Genomic DNA, 25,412 nt, shown 5'->3' on the forward strand with positions numbered 1-25,412 from the left:
GCAAGAGTCTGTATCATCTGGGCACTAATCTGTCCTCTGGTACTACTTCCAGTTCTCCTGAACTCCGCAGAAGAAGGGAGGGGCACTGCTGCCTCGTTACCATATGCCTCTACAAACTCTGCAACTTGATCAGATCCGTGAGTGAATTTACTGATAAAACTGTTTTCATGCTAGCCCGCGTACGTGTTCTGAAAAAAAGATTTTGGAAAAATCGGTTGCCCCAGTTAGATTAACAGTAAAACTGAAAAATCTAATTATTTCCCTTTAACCTGCTTAAATGAAGGCAAAAAATGTCGAATTCTTGCTCTTCCAAGTTTTTCAGTTCTAATGTTAGTTGCTAAAAAACTCCCCCAAAACAATGAGATGCTGTGCTCCAATTGCTATTTTGCAAGGGATTAAAAATCATCAGAAAAAATAAAATAAAATCAAGAAAGCTACACTTACACAGCTGGTAAAGTCAGCCCACTTTTAAAAGTAACAAAAGAATGGAATTAGTTATGACAATTTTGCATAAAAAAATCTTAATCCACACTTCTCGTTGCGCAGAAAAAAGTTTCCCCGTTCACTGGAATGGCTCATTAACAGCTTGCTTGCTGATAAGCAAAGTTAAAACATCCATAAGCCAAGAACTTCCTTAGCACAGTGAAAGAGGAGACACGTAAGACAGCGCTTCAGGATGAGTAAGCTACGCATCAACAGTACGCACCTAACTAATTTTAAACATTACTGAATCCCATACTTTTTTTATACAGCATGAGAGCTTATACTGTTTCGTAAATGCAATTACTCCAGGCTCTGCAAACAAATTCAGCTATCGCTTGTAAGTGAATAGAGATGACTGATTGTGACACAGGCAAGGAGAGATTCTGTGTTTCTTGATCAGTATGTGGTTAGGAATGTGTCTTATAGCCTTGCACACTATGATGCAGATTATTGCATAACTTAAGTTTTCTAGTTTTCCAAGCTTTGGGCAATAAGTTAAAACCAAACAAAATACGAAGTTGCATAAAACAAGACACTGACGCAGTCTATATGCACTAAGGAAGGAAAATTCAAGTAATTTTAAATCCTATAAACAGTAGTTGGACTTGGGCATTTAATCTGTTTAGGTCCTTCTGAAAAATCCCAGTGGACATGTACATTTATCCTTTGAAAATGTGATCCAGGCTGGCTGGAGGTAATAAATTCTTCAACTCTTTCTTAGATATGATTATTTTTTAAATGTAAAACTTGTCTTGACCACGTGCCTTAAAACTTGACTCAAACCCAACTGTCACCTTGTACTACCTGAGCAGTATAAGGCAGAACAGGGAATTCACAGGGCGCTTGTGAAGAGTCTTCCCTTTAAGTGAAATCACACATACAGCAAAACAGAAATCTTCTAATTTGTATTAACCACCTTCTGAAAGAACTTAAAGATGAGTTACTAAGATACTTTGAGCTTAGAAGCCTGTTAATTTTGTACCACTCTTCATAGGTCAGTTGACAAAAAAAGAAAAAGAAAATTAAAACCACACACTTAAGGAAATACAATGTTTTATTTTGGCAAGGCTCAGCAACTCTATCCGGACCATCCACATAGGTAGCCTTTTCCTTCTCTTCTCAGTCAAGAGGATATCAGAGAAAATCCAAGACCAATATGATAAAAGAGCATTGATGTACATATCATTGTTTTGCCCCTTTGCCTTTTTTCAAGTAGACATCAGGGTTTCCTGAGGACTCATCAGAACAGAAGGATTCTTCAAAGATGCATATATAATTACTAAATTAGCCTGACTACATGGCGGCCTCAAATATAAAATGACAAACAACCTAATCTAAGGCAAAATTCTTCTACAGATATGCCCTTCAGAGAGGACATCTGGTAAAACATCTTGCGAAGGGATGGATATGATAAATCAGATGCAGCAAAGTAATGTAAAAGTGTAACTGGTGACGACTTCAGAGAAAATTGAAGAACATATGATAAAGACAAGATAACGTACACTCCTGAGGCTGTCTGGAAAGAGGGTCAGAGAAAAAGCTGCTGTCTGGAACTTATTTTGCAGAACTGAAATACATTAATTTGGTGCCAAAATAAGCAGTCTCACAATTTACACATCTCTGTCCAATCAGTTTTAGCTCAAAAATATGATAGTTCCTATTTATGTTACAGAACCTCTTATACAGTCTCAGAGAAGCATAGTGCTTAAGGATGGAGAAAAGTCTAATTTTACTTTGCCAATAAGCACTTCTAACTTTTCACGTACTTACCACATCTCAGTTTTCTCCTACTTACAAAAGATGCTGGGTGGAACGAGCATTTACAAACCCAGAAGAAATAACGCAAAGCAGGGAAAAGCAAATGGAAATAGATTTGCTCAAACATTTGACATATCTTAATTTCAAGGAAAAAAATATTCATGGAATTCTCAGAATTAAATACAAGCTGAAATCATATGGTAGTAGCTTCTCCTCTTGTCCTAGAACAGGCATTGTTCCACCTATGAAGGTGGACATACTCCTTCCCCATAGCTTCTCTATCATGCAAAGCATGCTCAAAAAGGTCTGAAGACAGACAGCAAATGACTGCAAAAGATCTTACCCAGTAACCCCCATATTCAATTACAGCACAGTATTTAAACTCTTTATAGACAGAATTTCATCCTACTTATTCTTCTAGGCCTCAAAAGACAATACATTAACACCTTATAACTGCAACATCCTAAGTTAGTCCCTTTTTATTCAAAAAAGCTTCAAGTGACTTCATCAATACCTGCGTCCTAATCCAGATCCGTATGCATCCTAGTCAGAAAAGAACAACAGACTCGACCAACAGGACTTCCGATCATTAAATAATATCAAATACTAAAGCAATTTTGCTAATGTAATTTTACCGGTCAGACAGAGGATTTTTAAAGAAGCTGTAATAGCAGGCTTGTACCAACTTCCCTCTCCCATTTTTTCTCTTCTCTCTCCTTCATGACTCAGATTCATGATTTTTAAGGAGGTTTTAAAATTATATTTTTGACAGAAAAATCTTTATTTTAAAAAATGATAATAGTATCATTCAGGGGTATGCATCTGAATGTGCAACAGAACCAGCCAGTAAGATCAGACCTGACACCAGATGCTCTCCAAGGCTGACAACACTATAAATCATTATTTTCACTTTAATGTAGCAGAATACTTCTTTTCTATAAACATGCTATATTAATACTGCAAAAGTCAAAACACAACAATCTACTTCATGAACATTAGCAAAGACTAAAATTAATTCAAAATGTTACACTCCAAATGAAGTCTTGCTATGAACATGCAGGGGAAAAAAAAAAATCACCATTAGAATAAAGCGACAGAGATATTCTTTGAAAAAATCTCTCTGCCATTTTGCCAATAAGTGTATACATAAATCCCTTAGTCCGTACTAGAGGAACTGGATGGATGGAACTGGTATGCCTGCAACAGACAGAAGACACTTTTGAAGCCAGTTAGAAAATACTGTTTATAAGGGACTAATTAGTTATGCAAAATGCTAAGCGAGAAGTTTCATACTAAAACATCAGGTCGACAAGGTAGAAATAATTCAGGAACCATCTTTGTAGATAAATGGTCTTGTAACATCTCTTTGATTCACACAAAGGCCCCCCAAAAGACAGTTATATAGGAAAGTAATTCATTATAAATGCCTTTCAATTCCACACTGGACAGATGGCTTAGTTCTCTAATGTGACCTCTCTTTTATTTTTTTTTTTTTTATTTTTACTGGATTAGATCCAGCAATCCAATGTTAGTGTGATGTTTAACAGCTTAGACAAGATTTAAATAGCATTTATCCCACACAGTGTTTAACTTGCATGCTGTTCATTTTTTCCACTCAATACAACAATTTAAAGATTAGAAATATAGGTATTAATAATAATTTTCTGAGGAGGTCTTTCAGAAGAAAGAAGATTTTCCTAAATGATCTTGGGGAGACAGAGAAAAAGAGAGAGAGGAAAAAAATACACATTTGTAATATAAAAGAGCGTAATCTTTCCTACACACTCAGTGGAAAACACCACATACGAGATGAAGAGAAACTCTACGACTCTGTTGAATCTGGATTCATGATATTCTGGACAGCAATAGGGGAAACTCTCCACACATTCTCTCACTTACTAGCACAGTATTTACTTGCTCCCAGATTTTTTTTTTTGGCTTTCAGTTACTATTTTCAACATGGCTAATAATTTCTTTTCACATATCTTACATTTCAGAAGCATGGGCTGGCCCTGCAGACTCTTGCTAGCATCTGTAGTGCTCGCTAATGAAGGCATCGGTGCAAAGAGCTTGCCTGCACTCTACTAAGACCTATGGAACAGCTATTTTTTGCAGAACCAGACTAAATATATAACTTAAAGCTTTTAGCAGTAGCAGGATTTTAAATATTATAGATTTTATAAAGAGACTAAATAGTTTTCAGGCAACCTGATTAGAGAAATATTGTATTTTAAAACATACAAGGTAGTCACAGTTCTAGTGCGATTTATTAATCAATGAATTAAAAGTTTTAATTTGATTCAGCTACCTGTTGAGCAAGTCTCTGCAGGCAGCAAATGCAAGTTGATAGAAGGCTTTTCAGAAACATCAATTAACAATAGTTATTAAAACAGTGACCCCTGCCAGCTTTTGTGAGATGACACTTCCTGCTTGGATAGGCAATGAAGAGCGTGAAAAGGAATTCAACAACTCTCACACTGAGAAAGCGACCTCACGTCTCAAGACTAAATTAGACAGCTGGCACAATCCGTGACATCTGTACATCAATCCTGGAAGTCTCTGTCCCTTTCCCCAAATTCCACAGGTTTTGTTGGGGTTTTTTTTAATTGTTAATTCAGGCTCTTGCCTTTTCTTCTGTAGAACGTCTATAAAAATGCTCATGTTTCCTGGCTCCAGTACTAAAATCGCTTGTTTTGACCAACTTCTCCTCCAGCTATAAGCTTCCTTGCCAGGCTGTCTTCTCTTACAGCTGTTAACACTGTCCTCTTGTCCTTTCTGAACAAACTGCTTCAGCGGTTTCCTCTTTCTTACCCAATCTCCAAGTTTCTGCTGGTGGAAGACTCCAGCCAGGCTCCTCCTGGCTCGTCTTGTTTCCTTCTGTTCCCTTCTCATCTGCACACTAACTCGGTCTCTGCTACTCCTTCAATGCCTCCATTCCCCCTGTGAAATCTTTATTTATGATACGTCATAAACAACAAATGTTACCTCTTTCAAATAACTGACTTCTCACTACTATGAGGTAAGTTGAAGGCAGAAGGGGCAAACCTGAGTCTCTTGATTTATACACAGTTCTTCAGTCTTGGGGCTACAATATATGATCAGCACGCGGGAGTTTTGGCACTGGAGTGTCTTGGTAATATGAATCCACAGGTGTGGGAAGAAGCAAGACAGAATGCGTGGATTGTAAGGAACAAACTTGCTAAGATACCTTGGACAAAGGTCCTAAGGAACGAATTTGCTAAGATTCATGCCCAACTCCACTCCACGCTGCAGAGGAGAAGTGAGACAACACACACCTGAAAGCGCTGAAAGATTCAACTCCAAACCTGAAAGAAGACAGATTTCCATTTATTCTTGCAAGTTAGCTTGCTTTCAACTTTGCTATGGATGTTATTTTGGTCATAGAGGAATTATGTTTTATTATTGAGTGGATGCAAAAGATTAAGTTATGTGCCTAAATAGTCTAGAAGTGTTTACATATAAACACAGGGTGGTCTGCTTCAAAAGCATATGCACATATAGCTGTATCAAACACTTAACCATCTGCACTTCTCACTCACAAAAGGCCAAACCTGGTACAGCACTTAAGGATGCATGTGAAGTCGTTTGGACAGTTCTCTAGAAGCCAAGACAGTGTTTAAGGGTTGGATTTACAAAGACATTTAGAAACCTGAGGCTGTGATTCAACAATTTTCAGTCTTCAGCACCAATAGTGACATAAGGCACTGACACATCCCCTCCCGCACACTGCAGCATACAGCCCCCTCAACTGTGCTGTGCTGGAAGAGCTGGATCACACAACTGATCTGGCTTTAAAAAAAAAAAAAAAAAAGAAAGAAAAATGTATTCGTTTAAATCTAAACTGGTTTCATGATTCAGCTCCCTATGTGGCTGCACACACTGTGTGCCAGCACAATTCCTGCTGGGACCATGCATCATGGGCCAGGAATACTGTACACTGGGGTCATTCTACTACAACAAAAAAATATTGTTTTGTGATAAAATGTGTTACTTATACTGTATTATTTATACAACAAACACAATTCTGAATTCTTCAGTGCTACTGTGAATCCACTGATAAGCAACGTGGCATAAACCTGTGAGGAATGTCCTCAAAGGTATGAGCTGACAGTAATTCTACAAATGCACGCAGGTTCTCATGCTGAATGCTTATGAAATGCAAACCTGCCCCTGAATCAGTCTCTGGACATCTGCACATTTACGTTAAATGTGAACAGCTCTTTAATGCACTCTGAAAACACACATGTTGTCAGTGCATAGTTTGTCTTCTAAGAGCAAAAAGACATCTGTTCACAATATCGAATTTCAGTGCACCACCTTAAAAAGTATAACTTTAATAAGGAAAACTAAGTTACAAATAGAGACCTTACAGTCAAATTCCCATAGATATTTTATTATATTGTTGAAATGGCTTTCTTTGTACTTATGTGGAATGCTCTTCAAAATGTCTTTAATTCACAGCAGTAATCAAGGGAGGAATATGGATATTAGAATGTGTGAAAGCTGGTTAACAAAACAAACATGCATCTACTTTACAGTCATCACCAGGATCTTGTCTGAGCCTGTTACTAGTCTGTGCTTTATGGAAAACATTAACTCCTTTATACATACCTCGAGAGGAAAAACAGCCCTCCCTAACTATGCAGCATCAGTAGTAATAGAATTTCAGAAGCAATACTTCACAGCATATATGTATTGTTTATATTTCCACTTCTTCATGAAACTAGATGTTGCTCCACAGCCCAACAATAACTGCTAACAACAGTAATTTTCAGGGGCGTGGATGAGAATCAGAATTATTACATCAGTGTTTATCTACAAAGATGGTTCTTGAATTACTCCTAACACGTCAAGCAATTTGTGCCCCACCTGTTAGCCTAAATTTGCACAGGCACATGCATGTTTCCATACAGTAAAGCTGTGCCAAAAGGCTTGAGTTTCTCCCGAGGACAAGAGATCCAGCCGGCCTTTAAAAAAAAAAAATAAAATAAAATAATGTTTGCACAAACTACACACAGTTCTCCCCCACAGGGTTTCAGAGATGGATAATCCCCACCCTCTCCACCACCTGTGGTTCAGCAGAGTTCATCTGAGGTTGCTCGGGTCTGCACTGTAAGGTGAAACCACCTCTCCTGCACTCACTAGTCAATCATGGAGCGAGGGAGAGAGGATTAAACTGTGACATGCTGATGTTCAGTAAACACCACGTGGTGCTTTGACAGAGGCCTCAAAATAATGCATCAAGTTCAGTCCTGCTTCTAGAAAAGATGATGGGCTGGGCTGGTTTACAGCCCACCTGCCCAGCCAGATTCCCGAACAAAGTAAATGGGGCTCCCTGCAGATGGGAAAGGTCCCATTGTGTGGACTGACCGCCTGATGGGATCCTGATACTGCACATTACTCCGCGCTGTCATTCCTGAATTCAGCCTTCTAAAGCTAGAATTCAGTATTTTATAACATGTTATTTTCAGCTCTGCTATTGAAGAATTACTTCAATAGCAAAGCCTTCTCACTTACTTTCTTTGTGCTTTATTTCTCCCTCAACAGAGCAGAAATTACAGTACTTACCTCCTTTTATGAAAAGCAACAGATGATGCATGATAGCTGTTATGTATTCTATACCTATCAAAAGCAGCAAGATTTTACCTTTGGGTGGAGAGACTGATGAATAAGAAACATAGTATGTTGTGCACAGCTAGACCTTTTTATACACTGTACTTGACCATATGACAAGACTGCTGGAAGGAAGATATCTTAGTGATCATTTACGTTAGGCACATCAAGTCCCAGAACTTAGTGAAGGCAACACAAATTCCAGAGGATGGGAGGAAGGGAGGATTAAGGATATAACCCTCTGGAGAATGACTAACATATCAAAACAGGAGAGCAGAGCAGACCATTTCATAAGACAGGTTTTGTTTGTATCAGTTAAGTTACCAAAGCCCTGACATTTTCTGCTTTTAAAAAAGTGTCCCCTACTTAAATCACACTGTGATAGTTTCCAGGCAGTATCATGTGGCTTTAAAACATTCTTTAAATTCGCAATGGTGCAGTACTCCGAAAACCTATCTCGCTGGAATTTCTCATCCTTACCATATATTTCTTTTAACTTCAGCTAAAACCACAATAGCTTATTATCTCTGCCATGTCTGCATCTAATGCAGGCACCAGCATCCGTATCAGAGCTTCAGCCTTCGTTATTTACTGTATGTAGGGTGCGTTGTGTTGTACGGTTATTGACTCCATCATACCTACTGTTCGTGACCTGTTAGAAGCTACTGGGATGAAGATACTCAACTTTTATGCAAAATGGTTTCATTCCTACAGATCCAGGCTAAGACGTAGTGCTATCTATTACCTGAGAATCTGCACTGGACTCTTGTTGTATTTTGCAAGTAGATTTCTAAAACTTGTAACCATGCTAACATTTAAGCATACTTAGATAATGACAGAAGTGCCTGAAGGAGCAAATTAGGCAAGAGAAAAAGCACAACCAAAAAACCCATCGTAGACATGAAGGCATTAAAAATATGGCCTCCATCATTTCATTCAAGTCCTCACAGTGATGTATTATTATATTTCTAATTTCTTCCTTCAGAATTATGTTATTCTTATAGAACAAGATGTTGGAATACATAGGACTAGGAAGTAAAGACTCAAATTTTAGGCCTCACCAACAGACTTCAAGCAGCCACTCCACTTCAAGATCTAGTGCTTTATTAAAATTATAAACTATGGTAAAAACAGGTAAGTCTTAATAGCACTAGTTCTAAGGGTACTTAGGATACTTGATATCAGCCTTTAAGGACACTTAAGATCAATTTGTTCTTGTGTAATTAAGAGAAGTAAAGGTGAAGAAAAAAACCAGAAAAGATGAGATACTGTAACAAATGATCGCTTTACAGCCCAGTGCAACTTATTACACAAACTTTTAACCAAATACCCATTTCAACTTTTGTGATCACCTACTTTAAGTTTTCTTGAGGAAATTTCATAACTAGTCCTGATTTTTTCTCTTCAGGATTACGCTCTGACCAAGTATTTCGATCTGCCTGTGATAATGCAGATATAAAAATCTATCATAAAACTCAGAGGTTTAACAAAAGACTCCTTCAACGTCACCTTTACACTCCAGTCTGAAAACCGTATACAACAAGTACAATTAGGCATTTATAAACCGAAGACTCTCCCAGTACAAACATTTTGGAGACAGAAGCCCTTCAAAATATTATTTCCTAAAAAATACACTTTCATCACTTCTTCCTCCAACATGACAAGCTGTTCCTTAGGTTGGGATTTTTTATAGGGCTCATGGAAATTAACCGCGTGGCTTCCACTGAAAGTCATTGTGGGGGAGGAGGGCTAATTCCCTTAAGAAAATTCTCTGAAAAAAAATTTCTCTTTAAACAACGGGGTTGGTTAAAGGAAAGGGCGTATCATGGCAGTTACTCTTGGGCTTGCCAAACACAGTCCAGACACCTCAGCAAAGCAACCGCAGAAATTCGCTGCGCCTTTTTGGCCATTTTCCCACTCTTGTAATCAGGTTCCCCCTCATTTGATGTTATTTCCCCTCGCACACAAGGATCAGCGTGCAACCACAGCAGAGATCAGACAGGCTTTATGTTCACTGTGGCTTTTTTAAACGCTGGAGCCTCTTGCTTTGCCTGTGTTCCTCCACTGTGCGGAACAGGCAGAGCAGAGTTTAAAGTACTTTGCAGGGCTGAAACCTGGACTAAAGCCAAAGTACCACCATGGTAAGCAAATACAGTTCTGTTCTTAAGTATATTCTTGCACCTACATCAGTTTACATTACCTGCAGAGCTTGCCTAAAAATTAAAACCTAAACCAGCTTTTATGCCAAGTCTATCTAAAGTAGACTGACCCCTTTAGAACTACTGTGTCTGGTGCTACCAGGAAGAAATGTTCAGCCTATTGAAAAATAATACAATTCTGTTTATGTAAGTATACTAACAGAGAAAAGTGCCTAAGTAAAAAACAAGGAATGAAGATCTCCTTAGGTAAATACAAACATGATTATTAACACTGCCTAGCTTTGTTCCTACATACGTTTCCCTAATTCTGAGCATCCACTTCATGAATATCGAGCCCAAAACTTGTAAAAAGCAAGTTCCTTTAAGGAACATGAACTTGGTTATCCAAAGTAAAGAAATTCCAAATTGTCAGATAATTTCTAATAGTAAACAGGTACAGATTAAAAAAAAAGAAGAAAACTCTCTATGCATTCACAGTCCTTAATTAAAAAAAAAAGAAAAAACAAAAGACTGCCCACTGTAATGTGAATGAGTGGTATGAAATAATCCACCACCAGTGATGGGACTGTACATGGTCACAAACGAGAACGCGGACGCTGCCAAACAGCATCTCAAAAGTTCTGCTACAGAAGGGACAACAAAAGATTTATTGCAGACTGAAGACAATACCAGCCTTATCACCCTTTTCTAATCAGCAGCCAAAGTGTCTCGCCTGTCTGTCAATGACAGTGTCTCTCAGCAGGGAGTGGTTTATTATTCTAATAAGATGCTCCAATAAAGAGGGTCAGCTATGAATCACTACCATGAGAAGATTTAATTAGATTTTTACACTGACTAAAGACATTCCCTGCACACAGACAAAATTTTAAATATGGAGATAAATTATAGTGTATTTTAAGGCAAGGTTACTTTTTGGTTTTTTCTTTTAAACTTACTGTTTATATTTTTCCTTTTCTGGAGATGGCCGTTTACATTATACAGTTACACTGTCCAAGCTTAAAGATTTCTTGTGAAAAAGAGTTCAATAATTTTTTGATTAAAAACTCTCTAGGCAAATCTTCTGAAGTATTCCACCCAACAGAGATCTATATTTTCCTAGGAAAAGGTCTGATGATAGCATAAACAAAAAAACTTATCCAATTAAAAAAAAAAAATTAAAATCTCTGCTTCATCACAGAGTAAAAACTACAGAATAGTTTGATATCAAACACATGTACAATATATACCGATGTATTATTGTAATATGGTGTTTTAATTAAAAATATACTGTATAAAGAAGAGAATGGGACTCAGCTATATTAATACACACAGCTGCAAACTATCTGCATTAGCAGACAGAACTTTCATTAAGAGTAACCTTATATCAAAGATTTTTCTAAAAGCAACCAGGGGAAAGTTGAAGTCAACCATGAGGGCCAGGGCTATTACAGCTATTTCGATCATTAGGAAACCATTATCTCAAATTCATGCTGCTACCAGGATACAGGTTCACCTAGTAACATGACAGCAAATTATATGATTAATTAGCTAACATGTAGCTACTGAGAGTCAACCAGTTGAAGCTGATGCCCTACAGGAACAGATAAAATATTACCAAATGATATCTATCACCTCAAAAGATTGTCCTGCAGTTATATTTCCAAACATCAGTGAATTTGCAGATGTTTCAAGGGAGCTCTCCATTCATGCTCGCTTTGCATTCACTACTCACTGCATTGACACGCATTTCTGCATTTTACTTTTGTTTAATCATTTAATTATTTTTCACTTTTTGCCTAACTGCAATCATCAAGTCTTCTGTAGATTCAAAACACAAACACAAAAACACTTGCATTGATCTAATGTCAGACACATTCTTAATAGCACTTCATAGGTATTTTTGAAAAGGAGACAAAAATATTAGCCCTTGGTTGTATTGTATAACTATTTGGCAAAAGACACAATGAGACAAGCATTGCACAATATCTCTGAAAAGGAAGCATGAAGACAGGAAAGCAGAAAAAGCAAGCTTGACTGAAAACAAATCAAATGTAGTTACAGTTACATCCTCAGCTGCACTACCAAGAGGGTCGCTGCTTTGACCGTCTTTCTGCAACCCATCCCATTATACTGAAAACAGACTTCTTCACAAGCTGCGACTAGTGAGAAGTCAGCAATAGCAAAAGACAGAAAATATGGGCAAACAAAACAAAGGGCTCATTTTACTCTTTGCAAGTACTTAAAAAAACCCCCAAATCCTAAAACATTAGCTTAAATACGTGTGTGTACATCCATTTCCCAGTATCACAGGGCAGTCAAGGAGCACTTTCCATCCTCGCACGCCACACTGCATCAGTGCTAACTGACAGATCTGGAGGGGCTCTATGCTCAAATCCGAGCTGAACATTTCTCAATATATCCTCTCCTTCACACTCAGGAGATGGAAATGAACTACTTATTTAGGATTTGAAAGCAAAGGGAGTCAACTATTTGGACAGATCTTACATGAGAGAGAAAACCTCTTTCTTGAAATTCTCTGAAACAACCAACCAGAACAAGTTAACAGATAAGGAAATACTTGAAATGACCTGAAAACTAAGGACCATCCAACAACCAGGTTCTCTATGTAGCTTGTTTACACCAGCATTTTAAGATGTGCGGAGAACAACTTCAGCAGAAGGTATTCGAGAGATTTGCAAAATGCAGATCTTTAAGATCCAGTATATACTGACACTTTAACAAAGCAATTAATAGCAAAAGCAAACAGTGGTTCACTTGCATAAGAGCTTGCTGGTGGAAGGTGACGCCTAAGACAATAAAAATTAAATGGCTTAAATACATATACAAGCATAGAAACAGATGATTCAATCACGGTACTGCAGACGTGCAAAAGTACGTAGCAGGAGAGAAAGAAGGATATTACAACACTCAGGCTTCAATATCAGAATTTCTATCCCCATCAATGACTTAATAAAAAACAGAGAGAAGATAGCAATTGTGGAACAACACAAAGAAATTAGTAGCAGCAGATAATATTTTAGCTGTACTAGCAAAAATTATAATTGATTTTCTGTCTGCGGTGTTAAAGTTGCTATCTTTGCACTGAAAATAAATTTTCATTTTAAAAGCATAATCACATGTTAAAATAGTTCTACCTGGCATTTTCTCTCAACAAGCTCATTTTACAAGTGGCATACAAGAGCCACCAATACTCTGTCAAGAAATTCGTTTCACTTCCTTAGAAATATCTAAGATTAGATAGCACTAGATTTGCTTATCATCTATCATGCTGTAAAATCACACTGTTGAAGAAGTAACCTTTTGTCTAAATGAAGAGCAACTTTCAAAGTAGAAAGGATCATGGAAGCATCAACATGTAAACTGCTTTTAAGCCAAATCTGAGATTAAAAAAAAAAATCATAAAAATACTATTTTTAATCCCAAACACTCCTCCTTGTAGCATCCCTTTTAGTTATCTCATCTGCTTCTCGCTGTGTTTTTTTAAACAGGCTACTATAGTTTACATTACTACTTAATGTAGTTTCTCCAAAAATATCTGCTTTCTCCCTCCACCAGCTCCCCCCCCTTAGAACAGGGTTATTTTCAAGATGCGGGTTTTCAGCAGACCTGTTTAAACAAGAACAGCACTATTTGGACCTCTAGAAGCAGGTGAACTGCTTTGATGATAGCTACAAGTGTAGTCTTCCATCTCTGGAGGTTTTCAGGATTCAGCTAGGCAATGCCACAGCTAATCTGATCTAGTTGTGACAAGAGATCATCTTTGAATGGGAGGCTGGACCAGATGACCTCCTGAGGTCCCTTCCAACTCAATCTCCAACTAGACATCAAAGAGGATTCAGAGTTCAGAGTCTGGAGCACCCACTGCCACAGCAGACTTTTCTAAATTTTCCAAATTTAGATCCAAGTTTGATTTGTCATTCAGTCCTTCACAAAAGGCTTTTATAAGACCTGTCTACAAGGCGCATAGAAATTTGTCATGAGCAAAAACATCATCCTTGCTGAGCAACTGTCAAAATACAAAAGCCAAAATGAAAGAAGGTTCTGCATGTAAAGTAGGAAAGTAAAAAAGCCTGGGTTTTGGCTTGAGGGGAACTCAGTTTTATAGTGCTATTTTGGACACAGATATTAAATTCTGACTTAAAATACATCAAAACAGTAGGGTATTTTTTGCCACTTCTAGAGCACATTTGATTTTAACACCAAACACTGAATGCAACAATCAGCAAAAGAGCTCAACAATTTAGAGATTCAAGAAGTCTAGGGAGCTTGACACAGACTGACAGGCTCCAGCCAAGCTTGCTGTGTAATTATTTCATGTGTCTGCACTTTGTCTTCCATCACTGAAATGAACACCTAAAGGCAAGAACACAAAGGATACAGAATAATACATCACCATTCACTTATCAGAATGAACGCTGACAGTGGATAGTTAGAGCTTCCTATTAGGTCTTGCAAGTAGGAATTATATGGTCATTCATTCTTTACAACATGTCACTCCTGGACTTTGAATTTTGTAAAAAATTAACTGGTCTTGAACAACTGACAATAAAAGACAAAAATCCAGACTCTTCCCCTGGATGAAAGCATCTGCCTTAGAGTTAATGCCTTCTCTTATCCCAGCTTTGTACAAATATTAGTCGAGTCACTCTCAGCACTCCCGCGCAGTTCCCAGATGATACAATTCACATAGTTCACATGGGGAAACAGAGGCATAGAGCAACTCAACAAAATAGTAATTTGCTCTGCAATAGCTTATTCAGGAACCTCTGTATCTTTAAGTGCTTTCAAACATACATGGACAGAATGAAAAGGCCGAACACCATTCCACAGTCATATTTTGGATTGGAGGGATGGAAACAAAGTATTATAGGCAACAACGGAGCACAATGATCATACACAGAATGTAATCTTTATTTCATTTCATTCAAAGTGTCCAGGTAAACTCAGCAAAGGTTAAATAAGTGATTAACTACTTTACCATCATCTCTGTGCCACACTCTTACAAATTCTATTTTGGGAAAGAAAGTAAGAACAATCCTGAGCAACACAAAAGAAAAATTTAATTTCAATGCAAACATTGCTGCATAGAGATGCTTTTGGTTGCTAAAATTAGAGAACTTGCTACAGGATTCCCTTGGCCATGACTCTCAGACAATAAAGAGAATGCATGCAGCCACAGAAAAAAGTCAAAACTAAGTCTGCCAATGTTAACAAGGTCTTCCCTGTCCACAGTGTTTTACTCCCTATGTTACCCATGCAAAGGTAAGAATCAGGAAAATAAACTAATAATGAGGCAAATGTATCTATGTTCAATTAGAAATGTGCATTACACTATTAATACACTTGTTTTCAAAATGACATACACATACTACTGAGTAACATTACTGAAATTACAAAGACAGTGTTAGACTCTATTAGGTAAAACCTATACGGCAAAGAGGAAGTGCCTTGCAAAATTAAACTATCAGGAATGAAAGTAACAGTAGAGCAGCATCTATAAAGGAATGAAAACCAAGTCACTTCACCCAGTGAAACTTCTAATGGTTGCATTTCATTTATTTTTTCCACTGGCAGTTGGGAAAACGGGACTAGCAAAATAAGTGTACCAAAATACTTCAAATCTTTACAAATTAAGATTATGTTTAGAGGAAAACTCTATGAAGTCATCAGCTGGAATCTGCTACCCAAGCTTTCTTCATTTAACCCATCCATAGGGTTCCTCGTAAACACATGAATACCCAGAGAATGCCCTAAAGTGAAATTAAAAAGTAATAACAGTTATTTTTAACATCAAGTAAGGAAAGCAGAGCAAAGCAGTTCTCCTACTCTGTATCCTTTCTAGTTAGAAAGGGCATTTAGCTGTCTTTCTCAAACTCAAAAGTCCGGTCAGTTGACGGGTGCTGAATACAGCCGCCCGAGGCAGCGCTGGAGCACGGCCAGCCCACCCCACCATCCACTGCGGTCCTCAGGGAAGGGAACAGCCCCTTTAGTCCCCAGGTAAATCCCCATCTGCAGTTCATTACTCGGTAAAACTCTCCCTTTTTGTAGAACTACAGGGGACTTTAATTGCCTTTATTTTCAGGTACGACTTACATTTCAAAGTTTTTTTTACTGTGATACACATAGAACTTCCTTCTCCTTAACAGTACAGGTTTCACATTTGAAGTACTTTTGTCTCCCCTCACAGTATAGCTGTTTAGTTTTCCTCTCAAATAGCTAAAGGTTACTTGGAATCATGTAGAGGAACAGAAATAAAGTAATTAATAAATACATTCACAATACATTCATATCGCATCACATTATACAATATGATTGTGATAATGCCATTCTTCCTAAGCCACCAAAATATAAAGACCTTCTCCCTCCACCTTATTACAGCTATGCTCTTTCTGCTCATCATCTTTGACAAGGGAATATACAACCAATGCAGATGGAAACACTTGCTGTAATGCGTTTCTGAATTTGGCAAGCGGCAGTTTTAATTTATTCTTTTCAGATTGATTGTCTGCTGCAGTAAAGCAGCCTCTAATCCCCCTCCCCCAAATAGTAAAGCTAAAAAAAAAGGGGGGGGTTAAAGCAATCATATGATAAAATCACAGCTTTAGCAAAAGCTTTGATATCATTATTAAGTTCATACAAATTTCCTCTCTTATCTAGCTTGTTCTTCACTGTCTAATTAGTCCAACCACTTGTAGTTTGTGTTCCTTTTTTCTTTTTTTTTTTTTGACACAGAAACAAGCAGTTAAACTAGTATTCGCAGTCTTTAATTACAAATTAAAATCTTCATCCTTAACTTTCTTTTTTACTGAAAGTACAGGGATTCCCTACAGTGCAGTATTAGTGTTCTGCTCTAAATGCTGCAAGGGCATCTTCTAATGGTTGGGACTGTGGAACAACTTTTAATTAATTGCCACCTTTTAATGGCATGGTTCTCACACAAACATTACCTTTAAGGCAAACATACATCAAAGAGTCAGAAATCTGCTCTTTTACAACACAGCTGCAATCCCCAGTAACACTAACATTCACTAAGGGCTACACACTGCTCCGGATCTGTGCATATTCCGGAAAATGAACGCGCAGATCAAGGCTGGTACACGGCCCAAAGTTTCCAAAAAGATACAGCTTTTTCATTTCCCAACTATGGAGTGTTCCAGCTAATCTTAGCAAAGTAGATGAGAATTACTTCAAATCACTGTGCTCAGTCACACAGGGCTGCACATCACACTCGCAGCAATCCTATTTGCAGGATTAGTTGGGGGAATATGACACCAAAATATCAACAGCAATCAGCCCCAGGCCTCTTTTGGCTAATGTCTTCAAGACAGACATGTTCATGGAGGTGTTCACTACAAGGACATTTGAGCTAAGGCTACCAGTCCATAAAAGCTCACAACACATTAGTAAGTGAAACTCTGTACACTGTAAAGAAATGACGAATTATTCATTACATGCACTCTCTTTCCACAGTGGTTGGTTAGAATATTTGTTGAAAAGTGAATAAAACAGATTTTTCCTCAGTATAAAATACACTGTAAAGTTTTACAACACAACTAATGCACATTTCAGTAATTTACCAGGAATAAAGTAGCATCCAAGATCCTTGTCTCTTGTACTCGTATGGATAGAAATTATTATCCTGTTAATGAATATCATTAGGAACATTTGGTTTTAGTCAAAATCTTTCCTTTGGACAATCTGTGTTGATCAATGCCTGCTGGTTTTTTGTAATTACTTTGTAAGAAAATATGCAGCTGTATAGTACTTAATGGAATGAAATGAAATTCAGCATGTAACTATAGCCAAAGAAAAAAAAAGCATTGATCTGGCATAACAAAACAAAGAAGATTATTACAGAAACCCCTGCTGTCAGATATATCAACATATTAGGAGATTAGAACAAGATTAAAATTTTTAAAACAATCATATTTCTAAAGATGCATAGAACAGCAAAGGTGTCGACTCAGTACTGAGTTACCAAGCATCACCAGCCTCAAGAATGGCAGCTGTTACAAAAACAAAACAAAAACCCAAAAAACTTCCACACAAATTCATGTTGTACCCGAGCAGTGGCAATGTGGAGTCTACCCAGATGACTACTAGGCCCTTGGCAACACTTAGTGAGCTTCCACCGAAGTCACTCCATGACCCATCTACTGACTACTGCAGGAGGGCGCAGAGCACAAAGCAGGGCAGTGCCTCCTCACGTCACACACACTGGGACCAGATCTGCTAAAAACCACAACAGTTTATTACAGAACTGCTCCCTCTTACCAGTGTAAGGGTCTAGTTCGGATCCTACTCAACTTCCCAAGTCATACAGCTCTATCTGGGGCTCCAGCACTTCTACTGATCAGAGTAGATCACACAAATGAAAATCCAAAGTATATTAACACTGTAACAGGGTTTCTCCTATTGTCCAAAAGCTGGTTTAATACTGTTGAAGTGATCAAGTTTACAGTGTAAAACACAATTTGATTTACATTGTATTACAATATGCCATACAAAAATTTAGAAGTCAGAGATACAGAAGTGGGCTATGGGTCCCAGCAGCTATCTGTTGTAGGACTGAGTGCTATAGTACATTTTTATCATCTACAAACTTCAAAAGCAGATCACGTTTTTTCCTCAGATTTCAGATTCTCATCAAATCTGTGTTGGTCCACTATTCAAAATCGGCCCTAACTAAAGAAACGACATACATCCTTAATAAAGTACAGAAAAGGACAATCAACTGACCTCAAGAGCCCCACAGACCGAACAGGGAAAGAAAGAAGCGGGAGGGAAAAAAAAAAAATCTGCCTGCCTTCTGTATCTTTGGTATCTAAGCAGGTTACACCACACATGTATGGTTCCGAAGTTAACATGATAGATAACCCAAGTGAACAGCAGCGAAAACAAAGCAGAGACATAAAACAAATTAATAGCACCTTATTTTAAAATTTACCTCTCACACAGAAATAAAAAATTAACTGGATTACCCCCTTCTCTCTTTTTTGGAGCAGAGCTTGGTAAAGTATCTTTGGCTACAAACAGTAAGATGACTAATCAATGTTATACCCCCGGTAAGTTATTGGATTTGATCTCATCGGAGTTGTCTAATAAAGCCGCTCATGAATCAAAACAGTACTTTGGATTTTTTTCTTTTCAGTTAAATTATATTGAGTGCTAAGCAGTAAATACCACGTAACTAGAAGAGACAGATGCTATTACATTTAATAGAAGACTGCTTCCCCCCCCCCCTCCCCCCCCCAGTATTTAAACAAAACACACAAAAAGAAACAGGATAAAGCAAGGGCAGGCCCATCACCGCTCTGCGCCTGAGAACAGCCGGCCACTGAGCTCTACGAACTGCTTGTCACTGCTGTTGACATGGGCCATTAGGAAAAAAGTAAAATAAAATAAAATAAAAAAATCTCTCTTTAAAAGCTTAGAATCATCTTTCATCCAAATGACAAGGACCGGTTAACTCACCTGTGTTACATTTGAAAACCAGAAAGAACAACGTGACACCCACATGCACAGCTTTCTCTTGATAAAACTCAGTTCAAGAAAGTTTAATGATATGTTATCACCTAGGAATTTACCCTCATAATCTGTAATACAATATGGGTTCAATCATGGCAGATGCTTCCCCAGCTTTGGGATCCGAGTGTCCCGGCTACTGAATTTGAAGAGAACCAGATCAGCTCCAAGCTGTCTATTAAATGGTGCCATTGAATTTAAGGGTAACTTAAATCAGAATTTCTGATACTGTGGTGGCAATGTACTTTGCAGTAATCCAGACAACCAGATTTCTTAGCTCTCAGTGGTGGGGAAACATTGGTTAAGATGATATAATTATAACTTTTCCTCCCATGCCCTAGGATACAACTTTAATACTTACTGTATTTAAGGAAACTAGAAGTACCCAGCGGTCTCACTAAAACTAAAACGAAAGGTGTACTCTTTCTCTAACAGGGTCCAGTCTCGTTTCCATAAAACAATTTGTCTAAAAGCAACTGTTGTCATCTCTGCTTGGTAGGCAGAAGGGAAACCTGAAGAAAAATCCAAAACAAACCAAAACATGGCTGTATCTTAAAATAATCTGAAACTATCATGTTTTCAATAGCTGCTGAAATTCGTTATGATCTGAATTTCTCAGCACTTATCTTCCTGTAACAAAGCTGTCAAAATAGCGGTTTCCTGTTTGCTCGTTATTCTCTATTATATTCTACATGGTTTGAAAAATTCACTTGAGGACGTTGCTACTCTCTGAAGCACTGTTGTAGGCAGCAGTTTGAATAGGTTCATATTATTCTGTAGTTTTCCTTTAAAGAAACTAAATACTACATATACACTATTTGTATTCCTTTGAAAAATTCTAGAGGAATGCATACCATCCAATCGCATCGTTACATCAAACCCCTTCACCACTACTATATTTAGAAAAGAATGGAATACTAACCCCTGAAACGCATAGCATGGATTTTATAATTGAAATAGATTTTCCTCTAGGGAATGGACAAATGCTCACAAAACCACCTGTTTAATGAGCACAATCCTTTTTACCAGAGGTTACAAAGAACTAGTACTCTACCTAGCTAGATTAGCTTTGACAGTTAAAATACCAATATTTGAGGGGGGAAAGTCAATATTTTGGACCTTCTCTGCAAAATTATGGAACTTATTAAAAAGCAAGACAAAGAAGTATTTAACAAAGATTGACCACATACACCACCACCAAACACATGGGCAGGAAAAAAAAATAAAAGAGCAAAGAACCAATTGGCTAAGATTCTTTAAGGGAAAGTAAGAGTTATTTAACAAGCTGATGAAATACAATATAGAAAGTTTTAAAGAGACTTTCTATTTAGTTGAACCAGGTGAAATATTAGAGACTTGAGTATCAAAAGATCCTGCAAGGTGTGCACATAAACTCTGAACACACTAAAATCAGTATACCAGTTGGGGATAAATGCAATCTCACTGTATGACAATACACCACAACTTACAGGAAGACAGCTCCACAAAACAGCTGCAGAACAGGTGTTCATCAATTTACTAAAAACAAAAAGAAAACAGTACAACAATGTGATCCAAACTGTGCACAAGATACCAAATACTAAAATTAATGTTCGATCTACATGGTACACGGCTGCAGAGTAATTAAACCTATTCATGTAAATATTATTGTCTTACAATATAAAGAACTAATTTTTAATCTTTTTTTCTTCCTATAAAAAGGGATTAATTTGTGGAGCAAAAGGGTCACGTTATTTCAGCAACATGTTCTTTTACAGTTCTGGTTGCACTGTCTTGCCAAAGTCAAGCTAAAGGAATACCGTGAGAAACTTAAACATGAACAGGGATATTAAATGAGCTCCTAGTATTGAAAGTTATTGAAAACTGATCTCTTCCTTATTAATACAATTCCCCATCATGTACAAAAGATATCTCCATGTTCCAGAATGCAAACAGAGTTTTAATCTTTAATTATATTCTCAACCTCAACTCTTCTGGAGAGAAGTATAGATGTGGGCCTGAGGATTATTGCTTTATTACATTATCATCTCTGTGGTATTTAATGAATATTGATACTTAAGGCAGCTTTGCCAGTAGGGGGAAAGAAGAATTTTAGAACTGCACAAAGAACTTCTGACGACTTTTCTCAAAACGGAAGACACAGCCACACACTTCGCTCTTCTACTCTTGAATACTTCTAAGAAGAGGCCCAAATGTTAGAGTACAGCTCGTAGTACTGAATGGGGTTATTGCAATAACAACACTTGAGTGTTAAATAACCACATTCCCCACAGCCTATATACAAGCTGTCACACTTAACCAGTACATCAGATGCTTGGTTTCAACGTACGAAACCCTGGCTGGGATTTCAGACCTCTATAACACAGTGAGGTCAGACTAGATAAGCATAATTTAAACATACAGTCTTAAAAAATACAAAACCTATGAACGTTTATTGGCTTAAGCATGCTTTGCCATTATCTTTAGAATAATCTGCCTTTCTTTCGTAATGAAAATCCCTGAACCTAGAAAGCAATAAGATGCTGTTTATAAAACAAAATGCTGGAAAAAACCTTTCCTCCAAAAACTCTTGGCAAAGGGCTCATCAGGACTTTTCTTAATGAAAAAAATGATAAATTACACAAGTTAAGTTCCAAATAATTTATTCTGGCACATCTGATGACTGGGTGTATAGTTTATATATATATATACACGCATACCTTTCAGTTAACTGTTAAAAATAGCAACTTTTTTTGGAATACTACATCACTGACTATTTTAAATTAAATTCCTTCCTCAAGACTCAACTTGTGTGTCCTGAAGAAAGCTCTTGAACAAATACAACAGAACCTTACAGTACTACTTATATGACAGAATCATTAAAACTGATAGAGTATTAATGCTGTGAAAGAACACCACTTTGACTATGCTGGTATTGAATCAAGCTACAGTAAACACAGAGTTTGGGATATCTGTAAATTCATTTTCCAAATCCAGATGAACAGATACCTGCTGAGCCAGTAAATGAAGCTTTTAAAGGAAACCACTCACTAAAGAGCATCTTTTGCTAATGTAGCTCCAAAGGATGGAGCAAGTATGGACTTCTTTTGAATATCACCATCTTCTCTAGAAGAAGAATCCAGATGGATTCTGAGGTGTAGAGAGCAGAATAGAGAACTCCTCCATCTCACCCCGAACAAGTGGCCGAAACAACCTGGCCCTCCTGAGTCTCTGCCCAGCACTCTATCCTCAAGTCCTTATTATCTTCTAAAAGAAAAATTATCATCACAGCTTTTTGTTGCTCATTTATCTAGAACAATATTATGGGCAGCACTGTCTTTTTTTTTTTTTTTTTAAATAAAGGAAAAGTAATTTTGCTGGTCTGCTCCTAGCAATAGAGTACAAATTCACAGAGATTTTTACTCTTTCTATTACAGTGTTTTCAGTCAGGTTAGGGCATACATCAGAGCACAAGAGATTTACAAGACAAGTTGAAGAGCCCTAAAACAAAAAATTGGACTCTCTTTTACTCAAGCCTCTCTGTCCATTGAGCTTGAAGTTGTCAAACAAGAACCAGACTTCCACCTGTTTATTGTTTATAGTGTGCTTATTTCCCCAAACCTGCAAATGTCACAACAAATGACCCTAAAAGGCACCATAAAGGGCAAGAGTCTCAGTGCTTTTTGTGGTGAGCAAGTTCTTGTTCTGGCAATCTCCTTCCTTCCAGAGAAGACAGATGATTAATCTGGGAGCGCTGAGAAAGCCCCACGCAACAGAGCTATCAAAGTCACAAGGTTTTCAGCTGAGACCCCTAAAAATTCCCATTAAAACTAACTGACCCTCTTGTGTGTGCCAATGAACACAACTGCAAGAATATAGTCAACATCCTGTGCTTCCTCTTTTCTTTCGTCCTCCTCATCTCACAGTGACTCACTGCTGTCATTTCCCAGCTAGACAGTGACATACCAGAGTCTATTGGGCTCTCAGCAGGGTGGTCCACTGGCAGGGACTACCTCCGTGGGCTCACTGCTCTCAGCCACCCCAGACTCTTTGGGGCGCAGCGTTCTGCTCCCGCAGGGTCATGGAGACAACTTCATAACTGGGAAATTGCTTTTGAGATGCGGTGCCAAGCAAAAGAATACAAGATTAATTAACTGCATCAATTACTACATTTCAAGAGGAAAGAAAAAACCAAGAGCCATAATTTCTTATCGTATTTATTTATTTATTTCAAACCAGAAGCAGCCATCCTGGTTTTCAGAAGGGTTGCATGTATATGCTTTCCTAGTCACTTGGAAGGAGCTGACAGCTTTCAGCACTTCAGCAAACACTGCTTTGAGATTCTTTAACAGAAGGAAGGAACCGGCAGCCAGATGAGAATCATGTGAGGGAACGCATCTATTAGCAAGTACAGGGAGATGTCTTGTTAATAGAAGACAGACGGAGGGACAAAGCAGGGAGAGAAAGAAGCCAGCAGTTAGTCATTTTCTCATACAGATACATTTGGCTAGAAGTGAGACGCATATCAATCTAGCATTCCCTTCTGCACTTTGAGCCAGTGAAAACCAATACTGAAAAGCAAATCTGAACACCAAAAGGCCTCTCTTCAAAACTGTTCGGCATCCTTAGAAGCCCTCAGATAATGAAAACAGTGAAAAAATGAAAATTTTCCTGGTACTGGTTGCATAGGACAGGGACCTTCCATTTTTAAAAATACATTTTTGATTCAAAATTGCTGCTGCTGTTTCAGATATCTACTAGTAAAAAACCTAGAGCTTCTGGCCTCCAAACCAGAGCACATCAAAAGATGGACTAAGGCTGGCAAGGGACAAATGAGTGGGCCCACCAAGAATCAGCTTTGCCATGAGCAAAACCCCTTCTCTGGCTCCTTCTGCGAGCATAAAGTAGGAAGGGATGGCTGAGCCTCCAAGACAGGCTGAGAAGGTTTTGGGGTTGGGTTTGCTTTGGTTTTTTGTTTTTTAAAAAAGCCATTTTGGAGAGGAAAGGAGAAGAAAAAGCAGAGCAGGGAGAGAGACTAAGGGCTCAAGTGAACAATGAGTTGACACAGCACAAGAATCAAGTTTTGTATCACCACCCTTCTGAGAAGAGACACCATTTGGGTACGTTCAGCCTGTGGAATAAAACTCAAGTCTCATCATAGCAGTAAAGATCAAAGACACTGATTAGTAAAATAATTGCTCCACTTGCATCATTGCCATTAAGAATGTAATGTGCAATAGCAAAAGTTACCCACGCAGTTTCTTCCAGGAACTGAAGAACAGGAACAGGAATAAATAAATTTATGTTCCTTCAAGGAACATAAATATATCTATATCAGTAACATGCTCTCTAATGCTACCTTTAATTCAAATGAAGACATGTTTAATATCAAACTATCCATATGCAAAATCTGCATAAAACAGTTTTTAGAAGATTCTTTGTCCTAATCACCACCTATGCTACCTCCCGAGCAACAGTGTTTCCTGCATTCCTTTGCTGGCTGAAAAGGATTACTGCAGTGTTGCTATTAGCTCCAATCTGCTATCCTAAAACGACATTTTGGCATATAGCCGGTTTTAACTACTTATGTTTAAGAAAAGCTCCAGATAATATAGTTGCTCTGAACAACATTTAATATATACTTGACTCATAGCCCATTGTTATTCAGCCCAAAGACTTGTCATTGAACTTAATTTTAATAGCATACATCAAAGCAAAGAAAGACAAAGAAATAGTTACCCCTTTCTTGACTAATCAATAAAGCTAAAAAAAAAAAATCCCTGAATTGCCATGGGAAAATTAGTATGCACTATGCCCTTTCAAGGAGATATGTAGTTTTGCACCTGGATGTTTTCTTCTTTTGTATTTTACAGA

The 25,412-nt window shown here is 37.8% G+C and overlaps 1 protein-coding gene across 2 annotated transcripts in view; it reads right to left on the reverse strand.

Moving 5' to 3' along the window:
• The window catches only part of MED27 (mediator complex subunit 27), a 93,911-nt gene that overhangs the window by 29,730 nt on the left and 38,769 nt on the right, over window positions 1–25,412 (reverse strand). The window lies entirely within an intron of this gene.

The sequence above is a fragment of the Gymnogyps californianus genome, chromosome 18 (assembly GCF_018139145.2).
Source record: "Gymnogyps californianus isolate 813 chromosome 18, ASM1813914v2, whole genome shotgun sequence".
NCBI classification, from domain to species: domain Eukaryota; kingdom Metazoa; phylum Chordata; class Aves; order Accipitriformes; family Cathartidae; genus Gymnogyps; species Gymnogyps californianus.